The sequence below is a fragment of the Ovis canadensis genome, chromosome 21 (assembly GCF_042477335.2).
Source record: "Ovis canadensis isolate MfBH-ARS-UI-01 breed Bighorn chromosome 21, ARS-UI_OviCan_v2, whole genome shotgun sequence".
Lineage (NCBI taxonomy): Eukaryota > Metazoa > Chordata > Mammalia > Artiodactyla > Bovidae > Ovis > Ovis canadensis.
In genome coordinates, this window is record NC_091265.1 from 9,826,068 (window position 1) to 9,840,790 (window position 14,723).

Genomic DNA, 14,723 nt, shown 5'->3' on the forward strand with positions numbered 1-14,723 from the left:
GACCCTGGAGTTCCTCTCGCCTTTCCTGTGGAGAGCGCCTCCTCTTGAGATGCGACGGGAACGCTGGGAATTCTTTCATATGAAAAAGGGAAAGGATCCCTCATCTCGAGCTAGGAGGCGGAAACGGGGCTCCCCTGGATGTGTGCGGGACCCCACGTGCTTCCTCTCGAGTGCAGACGGGTATGTCGGGGAACTTCTTGAGTTGCAGCAAGGGTGTGAAGGAACCTTTGGAAGTTCCAGTGTTTAGACGTGATTAGCCTGGAGAAGCCTCAGCGGAAATGAGCCTCATCTCGCCGGGAGGGCAAAACCTCCTGGATTTTCTCGAGTTGCGGCAGGTGATCTCGACTTACGACGAGGACCTCAGGGACCCGCTCTGGTGGCCTCAGGAAAGGCCAGTCCCCATGCGAGTTCCTCTGGGGATTCCTCTCCCGTCGATGCCGGGGCCTAAGACCTTGTGTGGAGTCGGGGCCGGAACCTGAGGATTCCTCTCCAGTGCTGACATGGATCTTGGGGTACTTCTGGAGTCTCCCCAGGGGAGTCAGTCCTCGTCTCGAATGCGGGCATGCACTTGCGCTTTCCTCCAGAGCGGTAGCAGCAGTGTCACGCAGTCCGCCGCGTGGATCAAAGGATCTATGGTTTTCCCTCGAGTCTTTCCCACGAGGCTTTCCCACGACGCTTTCCCACAGGGCTGTCCCACGGGCCCACGTGGTGGGAGTCGATCCTCGGCTTGAACGTCAAGGCAGTGCAGGGAAAACAGGTTGCTCTGGAATGGACTGACACATCTGGGGGACTCTTGGAATGGTGGAATGACCCTGGAGTTCCTCTCGCCTTTCCTGTGGAGAGCGCCTCCTCTTGAGATGCGACGGGAACTCCGGGAATTCTTTCCCTACGAAACAGGGAAAGGATCCCTCATCTCGAGCTAGGAGGCGGAAACGGGGCTCCCCTGGAAGTGTGTGGGACCCCACGTGCTTCCCCTCGAGTGGAGACGGGTATGTCGGGGAACTTCTTGAGTTGCAGCAATGGTGTGAAGGACCCTTTGTAAGTTCCAGTGGTTAGATGTGATTAGCCTCGAGAAGCCTCAGCGGAAATGGGCCTCATCTCGCCTGGAGGGCAAAACCTGCTGGATTTTCTCGAGTTGCGGCATGTGCTCTCGACTTACGACGGGGACCTCAGGGAACCGCTCTGGTGGCCTCAGGAAAGGCCAGTCCCCATGCGAGTTCCTCGGGGGCGTCTCGGGATTCCTCTCCCGTCGATGCCGGGGCCTAAGACCTTGTGTGGAGTCGGGGTCGGAACCTGAGGATTCCTCTCCAGTGCTGACATGGATCTTGGGGTACTTCTGGAGTCTCCCCAGGGGAGTCAGTCCTCGTCTCGAATGCGGGCATGCATTGCGCTTTCCTCCAGAGCGGTAGCAGCAGTGTCACGCAGTCCTCCGCGTGGATCAAAGGATCTATGGTTTTCCCTCGAGTCTTTCCCACGAGGCTTTCCCACGAGGCTTTCCCACAGGGCTGTCCCACGTGCACACGTGGTGGGAGTCGATCCTCGGCTTGAACGTCAAGGCAGTGCAGGGAAAACAGGTTCCTCTGTAATGGACTGACACATCTGGGGGTCTCTTGGAATGGTGGCACGACCCTGGAGTTCCTCTCCCCTTTCCTGTGGAGAGCGCCTCCTCTTGATATGCGACGGGATCGCCGGGAATTCTTTCCCTACGAAACAGGGAAAGGATCCCTCATCTCGAGCTAGGAGGCGGAAACGGGGCTCCCCTGGATGTGTGCGGGACCCCACGTGCTTCCTCTCGAGTGGAGACGGGTATGTCGGGGAACTTCTTGAGTTGCAGCAAGGGTGTGAAAGACCCTTTGGAAGTTCCAGTGGTTAGACGTGATTAGCCTCGAGAAGCCTCAGCGGAAAAGGGCCTCATCTCGCCTGGAGGGCAAAACCTCCTGGATTTTCTCGAGTTGCGGCAGGTGCTCTCGACTTACGACGGGGACCTCAGGGACCCGCTCTGGTGGCCTCAGGAAAGGCCAGTCCCCATGCGAGTTCCTCGGGGGCCTCTCGGGATTCCTCTCCCGTCGATGCCGGGGCCTAAGACCTTGTGTGGAGTCGGGGCCGGAACCTCAGGATTCCTCTCCAGTGCTGACATGGATCTTGGGGTACTTCTGGAGTCTCCCCAGGGGAGTCAGTCCTCGTCTCGAATGCGGGCATGCACTTGCGCTTTCCTCCAGAGCGGTAGCAGCAGTGTCACGCAGTCCGCCGCGTGGATCAAAGGATCTATGGTTTTCCCTCGAGTCTTTCCCACGAGGCTTTCCCACGAGGCTTTCCCACAGGGCTGTCCCACGTGCACACGTGGTGGGAGTCGATCCTCGGCTTGAACGTCAAGGCAGTGCAGGGAAAACAGGTTCCTCTGGAATGGACTGACACATCTGGGGGACTCTTGGAATGGTGGCACGACCCTGGAGTTCCTCTCGCCTTTCCTGTGGAGAGTGCCTCCTCTTGAGATGCGACGGGAACGCCGGGAATTCTTTCCCTACGAAACAGGGAAAGGATCCCTCATCTCGAGCTAGGAGGCGGAAACGGGGCTCCCCTGGATGTGTGCGGGAACCCACGTGCTTCCTCTCGAGTGGAGACGGGTATGTCGGGGAAATTCTTGAGTTGCAGCAATGGTGTGAAGGACCCTTTGGAAGTTCCAGTGGTTAGATATGATTGGCCTCGAGAAGCCTCAGCGGAAATGGGCCTCATCTCGCCTGGAGGGCAAAACCTCCTGGATTTTCTCGAGTTGCGGCAGTGCTCTCGACTTACGACGGGGACCTCAGGGAACCGCTCTGGTGGCCTCAGGAAAGGCCAGTCCCCATGCGAGTTCCTCGGGGGCCTCTCGGGATTCCTCTCCCGTCGATGCCGGGGCCTAAGACCTTGTGTGGAGTCGGGGCCGGAACCTGAGGATTCCTCTCCAGTGATGACATGGATCTTGGGGTACTTCTGGAGTCTCCCCAGGGGAGTCAGTCCTCGTCTCGAATGCGGGCATGCATTGCGCTTTCCTCCAGAGCGGTAGCAGCAGTGTCACGCAGTCCTCCGCGTGGATCAAAGGATCTATGGTTTTCCCTCGAGTCTTTCCCACGAGGCTTTCCCACGAGGCTTTCCCACAGGGCTGTCCCACGTGCACACGTGGTGGGAGTCGATCCTCGGCTTGAACGTCAAGGCAGTGCAGGGAAAACAGGTTCCTCTGGAATGGACTGACACATCTGGGGGACTCTTGAAATGGTGGCACGACCTTGGAGTTCCTCTCGCATTTCCTGTGGAGAGCGCCTCCTCTTGAGATGCGACGGGAACGCCGGGAATTCTTTCCCTACGAAACAGGGAAAGGATCCCTCATCTCGAGCTAGGAGGCGGAAACGGGACTCCCCTGGATGTGTGCGGGACACCACGTGCTTCCTCTCGAGTGGAGATGGGTATGTCGGGGAACTTCTTGAGTTGCAGCAAGGGTGTGAAGGACCCTTTGGAAGTTCCAGTGGTTAGACGTGATTGGCCTCGAGAAGCCTCAGCGGAAATGGGCCTCATCTCGCCTGGAGGGCAAAACCTCGTGGATTTTCTCGAGTTGCGGCAGGTGCTCTCGACTTACGACGGGGACCTCAAGGACCCGCTCTGGTGGCCTCAGGAAAGGCCAGTCCCCATGCGAGTTCCTCGGGGGCCTCTCGGGATTCCTCTCCCGTCGATGCCGGGGCCTAAGACCTTGTGTGGACTCGGGGCCGGAACCTGAGGATTCCTCTCCAGTGCTGACATGGATCTTGGGGTACTTCTGGAGTCTCCCCAGGGGAGTCAGTCCTCGTCTCGAATGCGGGCATGCACTTGCGCTTTCCTCCAGAGCGGTAGCAGCAGTGTCACGCAGTCCGCCGCGTGGATCAAAGGATCTATGGTTTTCCCTCGAGTCTTTCCCACGAGGCTTTCCCACGAGGCTTTCCCACAGGGCTGTCCCACGTGCACACGTGGTGGGAGTCGATCCTCGGCTTGAACGTCAAGGCAGTGCAGGGAAAACAGGTTCCTCTGGAATGGACTGACACATCTGGGGGACTCTTGGAATGGTGGCACGACCCTTCAGTTCCTCTCGCCTTTCCTGTGGAGAGCGCCTCCTCTTGAGATGCGACGGGCACGCCGGGAATTCTTTCCCTACGAAACAGGGAAAGGATCCCTCATCTCGAGCTAGGAGGCGGAAACGGGGCTCCCCTGGATGTGTGCGGGACCCCACGTGCTTCCTCTCGAGTGGAGACGGGTATGTCGGGGAACTTCTTGAGTTGCAGCAAGGGTGTGAAGGACCCTTTGGAAGTTCCAGTGGTTAGATGTGATTCGCCTCGAGAAGCCTCAGCGGAAATGGGCCTCATCTCGCCTGGAGGGCAAAACCTCCTGGATTATCTCGAGTTGCGGCAGGTGCTGTCGACTTACGCCGGGGACCTCAGGGACCCGCTCTGGTGGCCTCAGGAAAGGCCAGTCCCCATGTGAATTCCTCGGCGGCCTCTCGGGATTACTCTCCCGTCGATGCCGGGGCCAAGGCATTGTGTGGAGTCAGGGCCGGACCCTGAGGATTCCTCTCCAGTGCTGACATGGATCTTGGGGTACTTCTGGAGTCTCCCCAGGGGAGTCAGTCCTCGTCTCGAATGCGGGCATGCACTTGCGCTTTCCTCTAGAGCGGTAGCAGCAGTGTCACGCAGTCCGCCGCGTGGATCAAAGGATCTATGGTTTTCCCTCGAGTCTTTCCCACGAGGCTTTCCCACGAGGCTTTCCCAAAGGGCTGTCCCACATGCACAGGTGGTGGGAGTCGATCCTCGGCTTGAACGTCAAGGCAGTGCAGGGAAAACAGGTTCCTCTGGAATGGACTGACACATCTGGGGGACTCTTGGAATGTTGGCACGACCCTGGAGTTCCTCTCGCCTTTCCTGTGGAGAGCGCCTCCTCTTGAGATGCGACGGGAACGCCGGGAATTCTTTCCCTACGAAACAGGGAAACGATCCCTCATCTCGAGCTAGGAGGCGGAAACGGGGCTCCCCTGGATGGGTGCGGGACCCCACGTGCTTCCTCTCGAGTGGTGACGGGTATGTCTGGGAACTTCCTGAGTTGCAGGAAGGGTGTGAAGGACCCTTTGGAAGTTCCAGTGGTTAGACGTGATTAGCCTCGAGAAGCCTCAGCGGAAATGGGCCTCATCTCGCCTGGAGGGCAAAACCTCCTGGATTTTCTCGAGTTGCGGCAGGTGCTCTCGACTTACGACGAGGACCTCAGGGACCCGCTCTGGTGGCCTCAGGAAAGGCCAGTCCCCATGCAAGTTCCTCGGGGGGCTCTCGGGATTCCTCTCCCGTCGATGCCGGGGACTAAGACCTTGTGTGGAGTCGGGGCCGGAACCTGAGGATTCCTCTCCAGTGCTGACATGGATCTTGGGGTACTTCTGGAGTCTCCCCAGGGGAGTCAGTCCTCGTCTCGAATGCGGGCATGCACTTGCGCTTTCCTCCAGAGCGGTAGCAGCAGTGTCACGCAGTCCGCCGCGTGGATCAAAGGATCTATGGTTTTCCCTCGAGTCTTTCCCACGAGGCTTTCCCACGAGGCTTTCCCACGAGGCTTTCCCACAGGGCTGTCCCACGTGCACACGTGGTAGGAGTCGATCCTCGGCTTGAACGTCAAGGCAGTGCAGGGAAAACAGGTTCCTCTGTAATGGACTGACACATCTGGGGGTCTCTTGGAATGGTGGCACGACCCTGGAGTTCCTCTCCCCTTTCCTGTGGAGAGCGCCTCCTCTTGATATGCGACGGGATCGCCGGGAATTCTTTCCCTACGAAACAGGGAAAGGATCCCTCATCTCGAGCTAGGAGGCGGAAACGGGGCTCCCCTGGATGTGTGCGGGACCCCACGTGCTTCCTCTCGAGTGGAGACGGGTATGTCGGGGAACTTCTTGAGTTGCAGCAAGGGTGTGAAGGACCCTTTGGAAGTTCCAGTGGTTAGACGTGATTAGCCTCGAGTAGCCTCAGCGGAAATGGGCCTCATCTCGCCTGGAGGGCAAAACCTCCTGGATTTTCTCGAGTTGCGGCAGGTGCTCTCGACTTACGACGGGGACCTCAGGGAACCGCTCTGGTGGCCTCAGGAAAGGCCTGTCCCCATGCGAGTTCCTCGGGGGCCTCTCGGGATTCCTCTCCCATCGATGCCGGGGCCTACGACCTTGTGTGGAGTCGGGGCCGGAACCTGAGGATTCCTCTCCAGTGCTGACATGGATCTTGGGGTACTTCTGGAGTCTCCCCAGGGGAGTCAGTCCTCGTCTCGAATGCGGGCATGCACTTGCGCTTTCCTCCAGAGCGGTAGCAGCAGTGTCACGCAGTCCGCCGCGTGGATCAAAGGATCTATGGTTTTCCCTCGAGTCTTTCCCACGAGTCTTTCCCACGAGGCTTTCCCACAGGGCTGTCCCACGTGCCCACGAGGTGGGAGTCGATCCTCGGCTTGAACGTCAAGGCAGTGCAGGGAAAACAGGTTCCTCTGGAATGGACTGACACATCTGGGGGACTCTTGGAATGGTGTCAAGACCCTGGAGTTCCTCTCGCCTTTCCTGTGGAGAGCGCCTCCTCTTGAGATGCGACGGGAACGCTGGGAATTCTTTCATATGAAAAAGGGAAAGGATCCCTCATCTCGAGCTAGTAGGCGGAAACGGGGCTCCCCTGGATGTGTGCGGGACCCCACGTGCTTCCTCTCAAGTGCAGACGGGTATGTCGGGGAACTTCTTGAGTTGCAGCAAGGGTGTGAAGGAACCTTTGGAAGTTCCAGTGTTTAGACGTGATTAGCCTGGAGAAGCCTCAGCGGAAATGAGCCTCATCTCGCCGGGAGGGCAAAACCTCCTGGATTTTCTCGAGTTGCGGCAGGTGATCTCGACTTACGACGAGGACCTCAGGGACCCGCTCTGGTGGCCTCAGGAAAGGCCAGTCCCCATGCGAGTTCCTCTGGGGATTCCTCTCCCGTCGATGCCGGGGCCTAAGACCTTGTGTGGAGTCGGGGCCGGAACCTGAGGATTCCTCTCCAGTGCTGACATGGATCTTGGGGTACTTCTGGAGTCTCCCCAGGGGAGTCAGTCCTCGTCTCGAATGCGGGCATGCACTTGCGCTTTCCTCCAGAGCGGTAGCAGCAGTGTCACGCAGTCCGCCGCGTGGATCAAAGGATCTATGGTTTTCCCTCGAGTGTTTCCCACGAGGCTTTCCCACGACGCTTTCCCACAGGGCTGTCCCACGGGCCCACGTGGTGGGAGTCGATCCTCGGCTTGAACGTCAAGGCAGTGCAGGGAAAACAGGTTGCTCTGGAATGGACTGACACATCTGGGGGACTCTTGGAATGGTGGAATGACCCTGGAGTTCCTCTCGCCTTTCCTGTGGAGAGCGCCTCCTCTTGAGATGCGACGGGAACTCCGGGAATTCTTTCCCTACGAAACAGGGAAAGGATCCCTCATCTCGAGCTAGGAGGCGGAAACGGGGCTCCCCTGGAAGTGTGTGGGACCCCACGTGCTTCCCCTCGAGTGGAGACGGGTATGTCGGGGAACTTCTTGAGTTGCAGCAATGGTGTGAAGGACCCTTTGTAAGTTCCAGTGGTTAGATGTGATTAGCCTCGAGAAGCCTCAGCGGAAATGGGCCTCATCTCGCCTGGAGGGCAAAACCTGCTGGATTTTCTCGAGTTGCGGCATGTGCTCTCGACTTACGACGGGGACCTCAGGGAACCGCTCTGGTGGCCTCAGGAAAGGCCAGTCCCCATGCGAGTTCCTCGGGGGCGTCTCGGGATTCCTCTCCCGTCGATGCCGGGGCCTAAGACCTTGTGTGGAGTCGGGGTCGGAACCTGAGGATTCCTCTCCAGTGCTGACATGGATCTTGGGGTACTTCTGGAGTCTCCCCAGGGGAGTCAGTCCTCGTCTCGAATGCGGGCATGCATTGCGCTTTCCTCCAGAGCGGTAGCAGCAGTGTCACGCAGTCCTCCGCGTGGATCAAAGGATCTATGGTTTTCCCTCGAGTCTTTCCCACGAGGCTTTCCCACGAGGCTTTCCCACAGGGCTGTCCCACGTGCACACGTGGTGGGAGTCGATCCTCGGCTTGAACGTCAAGGCAGTGCAGGGAAAACAGGTTCCTCTGTAATGGACTGACACATCTGGGGGTCTCTTGGAATGGTGGCACGACCCTGGAGTTCCTCTCCCCTTTCCTGTGGAGAGCGCCTCCTCTTGATATGCGACGGGATCGCCGGGAATTCTTTCCCTACGAAACAGGGAAAGGATCCCTCATCTCGAGCTAGGAGGCGGAAACGGGGCTCCCCTGGATGTGTGCGGGACCCCACGTGCTTCCTCTCGAGTGGAGACGGGTATGTCGGGGAACTTCTTGAGTTGCAGCAAGGGTGTGAAAGACCCTTTGGAAGTTCCAGTGGTTAGACGTGATTAGCCTCGAGAAGCCTCAGCGGAAAAGGGCCTCATCTCGCCTGGAGGGCAAAACCTCCTGGATTTTCTCGAGTTGCGGCAGGTGCTCTCGACTTACGACGGGGACCTCAGGGACCCGCTCTGGTGGCCTCAGGAAAGGCCAGTCCCCATGCGAGTTCCTCGGGGGCCTCTCGGGATTCCTCTCCCGTCGATGCCGGGGCCTAAGACCTTGTGTGGAGTCGGGGCCGGAACCTCAGGATTCCTCTCCAGTGCTGACATGGATCTTGGGGTACTTCTGGAGTCTCCCCAGGGGAGTCAGTCCTCGTCTCGAATGCGGGCATGCACTTGCGCTTTCCTCCAGAGCGGTAGCAGCAGTGTCACGCAGTCCGCCGCGTGGATCAAAGGATCTATGGTTTTCCCTCGAGTCTTTCCCACGAGGCTTTCCCACGAGGCTTTCCCACAGGGCTGTCCCACGTGCACACGTGGTGGGAGTCGATCCTCGGCTTGAACGTCAAGGCAGTGCAGGGAAAACAGGTTCCTCTGGAATGGACTGACACATCTGGGGGACTCTTGGAATGGTGGCACGACCCTGGAGTTCCTCTCGCCTTTCCTGTGGAGAGTGCCTCCTCTTGAGATGCGACGGGAACGCCGGGAATTCTTTCCCTACGAAACAGGGAAAGGATCCCTCATCTCGAGCTAGGAGGCGGAAACGGGGCTCCCCTGGATGTGTGCGGGACCCCACGTGCTTCCTCTCGAGTGGAGACGGGTATGTCGGGGAAATTCTTGAGTTGCAGCAATGGTGTGAAGGACCCTTTGGAAGTTCCAGTGGTTAGATATGATTGGCCTCGAGAAGCCTCAGCGGAAATGGGCCTCATCTCGCCTGGAGGGCAAAACCTCCTGGATTTTCTCGAGTTGCGGCAGTGCTCTCGACTTACGACGGGGACCTCAGGGAACCGCTCTGGTGGCCTCAGGAAAGGCCAGTCCCCATGCGAGTTCCTCGGGGGCCTCTCGGGATTCCTCTCCCGTCGATGCCGGGGCCTAAGACCTTGTGTGGAGTCGGGGCCGGAACCTGAGGATTCCTCTCCAGTGATGACATGGATCTTGGGGTACTTCTGGAGTCTCCCCAGGGGAGTCAGTCCTCGTCTCGAATGCGGGCATGCATTGCGCTTTCCTCCAGAGCGGTAGCAGCAGTGTCACGCAGTCCTCCGCGTGGATCAAAGGATCTATGGTTTTCCCTCGAGTCTTTCCCACGAGGCTTTCCCACGAGGCTTTCCCACAGGGCTGTCCCACGTGCACACGTGGTGGGAGTCGATCCTCGGCTTGAACGTCAAGGCAGTGCAGGGAAAACAGGTTCCTCTGGAATGGACTGACACATCTGGGGGACTCTTGAAATGGTGGCACGACCTTGGAGTTCCTCTCGCATTTCCTGTGGAGAGCGCCTCCTCTTGAGATGCGACGGGAACGCCGGGAATTCTTTCCCTACGAAACAGGGAAAGGATCCCTCATCTCGAGCTAGGAGGCGGAAACGGGACTCCCCTGGATGTGTGCGGGACACCACGTGCTTCCTCTCGAGTGGAGATGGGTATGTCGGGGAACTTCTTGAGTTGCAGCAAGGGTGTGAAGGACCCTTTGGAAGTTCCAGTGGTTAGATGTGATTGGCCTCGAGAAGCCTCAGCGGAAATGGGCCTCATCTCGCCTGGAGGGCAAAACCTCGTGGATTTTCTCGAGTTGCGGCAGGTGCTCTCGACTTACGACGGGGACCTCAGGGACCCGCTCTGGTGGCCTCAGGAAAGGCCAGTCCCCATGCGAGTTCCTCGGGGGCCTCTCGGGATTCCTCTCCCGTCGATGCCGGGGCCTAAGACCTTGTGTGGACTCGGGGCCGGAACCTGAGGATTACTCTCCAGTGCTGACATGGATCTTGGGGTACTTCTGGAGTCTCCCCAGGGGAGTCAGTCCTCGTCTCGAATGCGGGCATGCACTTGCGCTTTCCTCCAGAGCGGTAGCAGCAGTGTCACGCAGTCCGCCGCGTGGATCAAAGGATCTATGGTTTTCCCTCGAGTCTTTCCCACGAGGCTTTCCCACGAGGCTTTCCCACAGGGCTGTCCCACGTGCACACGTGGTGGGAGTCGATCCTCGGCTTGAACGTCAAGGCAGTGCAGGGAAAACAGGTTCCTCTGGAATGGACTGACACATCTGGGGGACTCTTGGAATGGTGGCACGACCCTTCAGTTCCTCTCGCCTTTCCTGTGGAGAGCGCCTCCTCTTGAGATGCGACGGGCACGCCGGGAATTCTTTCCCTACGAAACAGGGAAAGGATCCCTCATCTCGAGCTAGGAGGCGGAAACGGGGCTCCCCTGGATGTGTGCGGGACCCCACGTGCTTCCTCTCGAGTGGAGACGGGTATGTCGGGGAACTTCTTGAGTTGCAGCAAGGGTGTGAAGGACCCTTTGGAAGTTCCAGTGGTTAGATGTGATTCGCCTCGAGAAGCCTCAGCGGAAATGGGCCTCATCTCGCCTGGAGGGCAAAACCTCCTGGATTATCTCGAGTTGCGGCAGGTGCTGTCGACTTACGCCGGGGACCTCAGGGACCCGCTCTGGTGGCCTCAGGAAAGGCCAGTCCCCATGTGAATTCCTCGGCGGCCTCTCGGGATTACTCTCCCGTCGATGCCGGGGCCAAGGCATTGTGTGGAGTCAGGGCCGGAACCTGAGGATTCCTCTCCAGTGCTGACATGGATCTTGGGGTACTTCTGGAGTCTCCCCAGGGGAGTCAGTCCTCGTCTCAAATGCGGGCATGCACTTGCGCTTTCCTCTAGAGCGGTAGCAGCAGTGTCACGCAGTCCGCCGCGTGGATCAAAGGATCTATGGTTTTCCCTCGAGTCTTTCCCACGAGGCTTTCCCACGAGGCTTTCCCAAAGGGCTGTCCCACATGCACAGGTGGTGGGAGTCGATCCTCGGCTTGAACGTCAAGGCAGTGCAGGGAAAACAGGTTCCTCTGGAATGGACTGACACATCTGGGGGACTCTTGGAATGTTGGCACGACCCTGGAGTTCCTCTCGCCTTTCCTGTGGAGAGCGCCTCCTCGTGAGATGCGACGGGAACGCCGGGAATTCTTTCCCTACGAAACAGGGAAACGATCCCTCATCTCGAGCTAGGAGGCGGAAACGGGGCTCCCCTGGATGGGTGCGGGACCCCACGTGCTTCCTCTCGAGTGGTGACGGGTATGTCTGGGAACTTCCTGAGTTGCAGGAAGGGTGTGAAGGACCCTTTGGAAGTTCCAGTGGTTAGACGTGATTAGCCTCGAGAAGCCTCAGCGGAAATGGGCCTCATCTCGCCTGGAGGGCAAAACCTCCTGGATTTTCTCGAGTTGGGGCAGGTGCTCTCGACTTACGACGGGGACCTCAGGGACCCGCTCTGGTGGCCTCAGGAATGGCCAGTCCCCATGCGACTTCCACGGGGGCCTCTCGGGATTCCTCTCCCGTCGATGCCGGGGCCTAAGACCTTGTGTGGAGTCGGGGCCGGAACCTGAGGATTACTCTCCAGTGCTGACATGGATCTTGGGGTAATTCTGGAGTCTCCCCAGGGGAGTCAGTCCTCGTCTCGAATGCGGGCATGCACTTGCGCTTTCCTCCAGAGCGGTAGCAGCAGTGTCACGCAGTCCGCCGCGTGCATCAAAGGATCTATGGTTTTCCCTCGAGTCTCTCCCACGAGGCTTTCCCACGAGGCTTTCCCACAGGGCTGTCCCACGTGCACACGTGGTGGGAGTCGATCCTCGGCTTGAACGTCAAGGCAGTGCAGGGAAAACAGGTTCCTCTGGAATGGACTGACACATCTGGGGGACTCTTGGAATGGTGTCACGACCCTGGAGTTCCTCTCGCCTTTCCTGTGGAGAGCGCCTCCTCTTGAGATGCGACGGGAACGCCGGGAATTCTTTCCCTACGAAACAGGGAAAGGATCCCTCATCTCGAGCTAGGAGGCGGAAACGGGGCTCCCCTGGATGTGTGCGGGACCCCACGTGCTTCCTCTCGAGTGGAGACGGGTATGTCGGGGAACTTCTTGAGTTGCAGCAAGGGTGTGAAGCACCCTTTGGAAGTTCCAGTGGTTAGACGTGATTAGCCTCGAGAAGCCTCAGCGGAAATGGGCCTCATCTCGCCTGGAGGGCAAAACCTCCTGGATTTCCTCGAGTTGGGGCAGGTGCTCTCGACTTACGACGGGGACCTCAGGGACCCGCTCTGGTGGCCTCAGGAAAGGCCAGTCCCATGCGAGTTCCTCGGGGGCGTCTCGGGATTCCTCTCCTGTCGATGCCGGGGCCTAAGACCTTGTGTGGACTCGGGGACGGAACCTGAGGATTCCTCTCCAGTGCTGACATGGATCTTGGGGTACTTCTGGAGTTTCCCCAGGGGAGTCAGTCCTCGTCTCGAATGCGGGCATGCACTTGCGCTTTCCTCCAGAGCGGTAGCAGCAGTGTCACGCAGTCCGCCGCGTGGATCAAAGGATCTATGATTTTCCCTCGAGTCTTTCCCACGAGGCTTTCCCACGAGGCATTCCCACAGGGCTGTCCCACGTGCACACGTGGTGGGAGTCGATCCTCGGCTTGAACGTCAAGGCAGTGCAGGGAAAACAGGTTCCTCTGGAATGGACTGACACATCTGGGGGACTCTTGGAATGTTGGCACGACCCTGGAGTTCCTCTCGCCTTTCCTGTGGAGAGCGCCTCCTCTTGAGATGCGACGGGAACGCCGGGAATTCTTTCCCTACGAAACAGGGAAAGGATCCCTCATCTCGAGCTAGGAGGCGGAAACGGGTCTCCCCTGGATGTGTGCGGGACCCCACGTGCTTCCTCTCGAGTGGAGACGGGTATGTCGGGGAACTTCTTGAGATGCAGCAAGGGTGTGAAGGACCCTTTGGAAGTTCCAGTGGTTAGACGTGATTAGCCTCGAGAAGCCTCAGCGGAAATGGGCCTCATCTCGCCTGGAGGGCAAAACCTCCTGGATTTTCTCGAGTTGCGGCAGGTGCTCTCGACTTACGACGGGGACCTCAGGGACCCCTCTGGTGGCCTCAGGAAAGGCCAGTCCCCATGCGAGTTCCTCGGGGGCCTCTCGGGATTCCTCTCCCGTCGATGCCGGGGCCTAAGACCTTGTGTGGAGTCGGGGCCGGAACCTGAGGATTCCTCTCCAGTGCTGACATGGATCTTGGGGTACTTCTGGAGTCTCCCCAGGGGAGTCAGTCCTCGTCTCGAATGCGGGCATGCACTTGCGCTTTCCTCCAGAGCGGTAGCAGCAGTGTCACGCAGTCCGCCGCGTGGATCAAAGGATCTATGGTTTTCCCTCGAGTCTTCCCCCGAGGCTTTCCCACGAGGCTTTCCCACAGGGCTGTCCCACGTGCACACGTGGTGGGAGTCGATCCTCGGCTTGAACGTCAAGGCAGTGCAGGGAAATCAGGTTCCTCTGGAATGGACTGACACATCTGGGGGACTCTTGGAATGGTGGCACGACCCTGGAGTTCCTCTCGCCTTTCCTGTGGAGAGCGCCTCCTCTTGAGATGCGACGGGAACGCCGGGAATTCTTTCCCTACGAAACAGGGAAAGGATCCCTCATCTCGAGCTAGGAGGCGGAAACGGGGCTCCCCTGGATGTGTGCGGGAACCCACGTGCTTCCTCTCGAGTGGAGACGGGTATGTCGGGGAACTTCTTGAGTTGCAGCAAGGGTGTGAAGGACCCTTTGGAAGTTCCAGTGGTTAGACGTGATTAGCCTCGAGAAGCCTCAGCGGAAATGGGCCTCATCTCGCCTGGAGGGCAAAACCTCCTGGATTATCTCGAGTTGCGGCAGGTGCTGTCGACTTACGCCGGGGACCTCAGGGACCCGCTCTGGTGGCCTCAGGAAAGGCCAGTCCCCATGTGAATTCCTCGGCGGCCTCTCGGGATTACTCTCCCGTCGATGCCGGGGCCAAGGCATTGTGTGGAGTCAGGGCCGGAACCTGAGGATTCCTCTCCAGTGCTGACATGGATCTTGGGGTACTTCTGGAGTCTCCCCAGGGGAGTCAGTCCTCGTCTCAAATGCGGGCATGCACTTGCGCTTTCCTCTAGAGCGGTAGCAGCAGTGTCACGCAGTCCGCCGCGTGGATCAAAGGATCTATGGTTTTCCCTCGAGTCTTTCCCACGAGGCTTTCCCACGAGGCTTTCCCAAAGGGCTGTCCCACATGCACAGGTGGTGGGAGTCGATCCTCGGCTTGAACGTCAAGGCAGTGCAGGGAAAACAGGTTCCTCTGGAATGGACTGACACATCTGGGGGACTCTTGGAATGTTGGCACGACCCTGGAGTTCCTCTC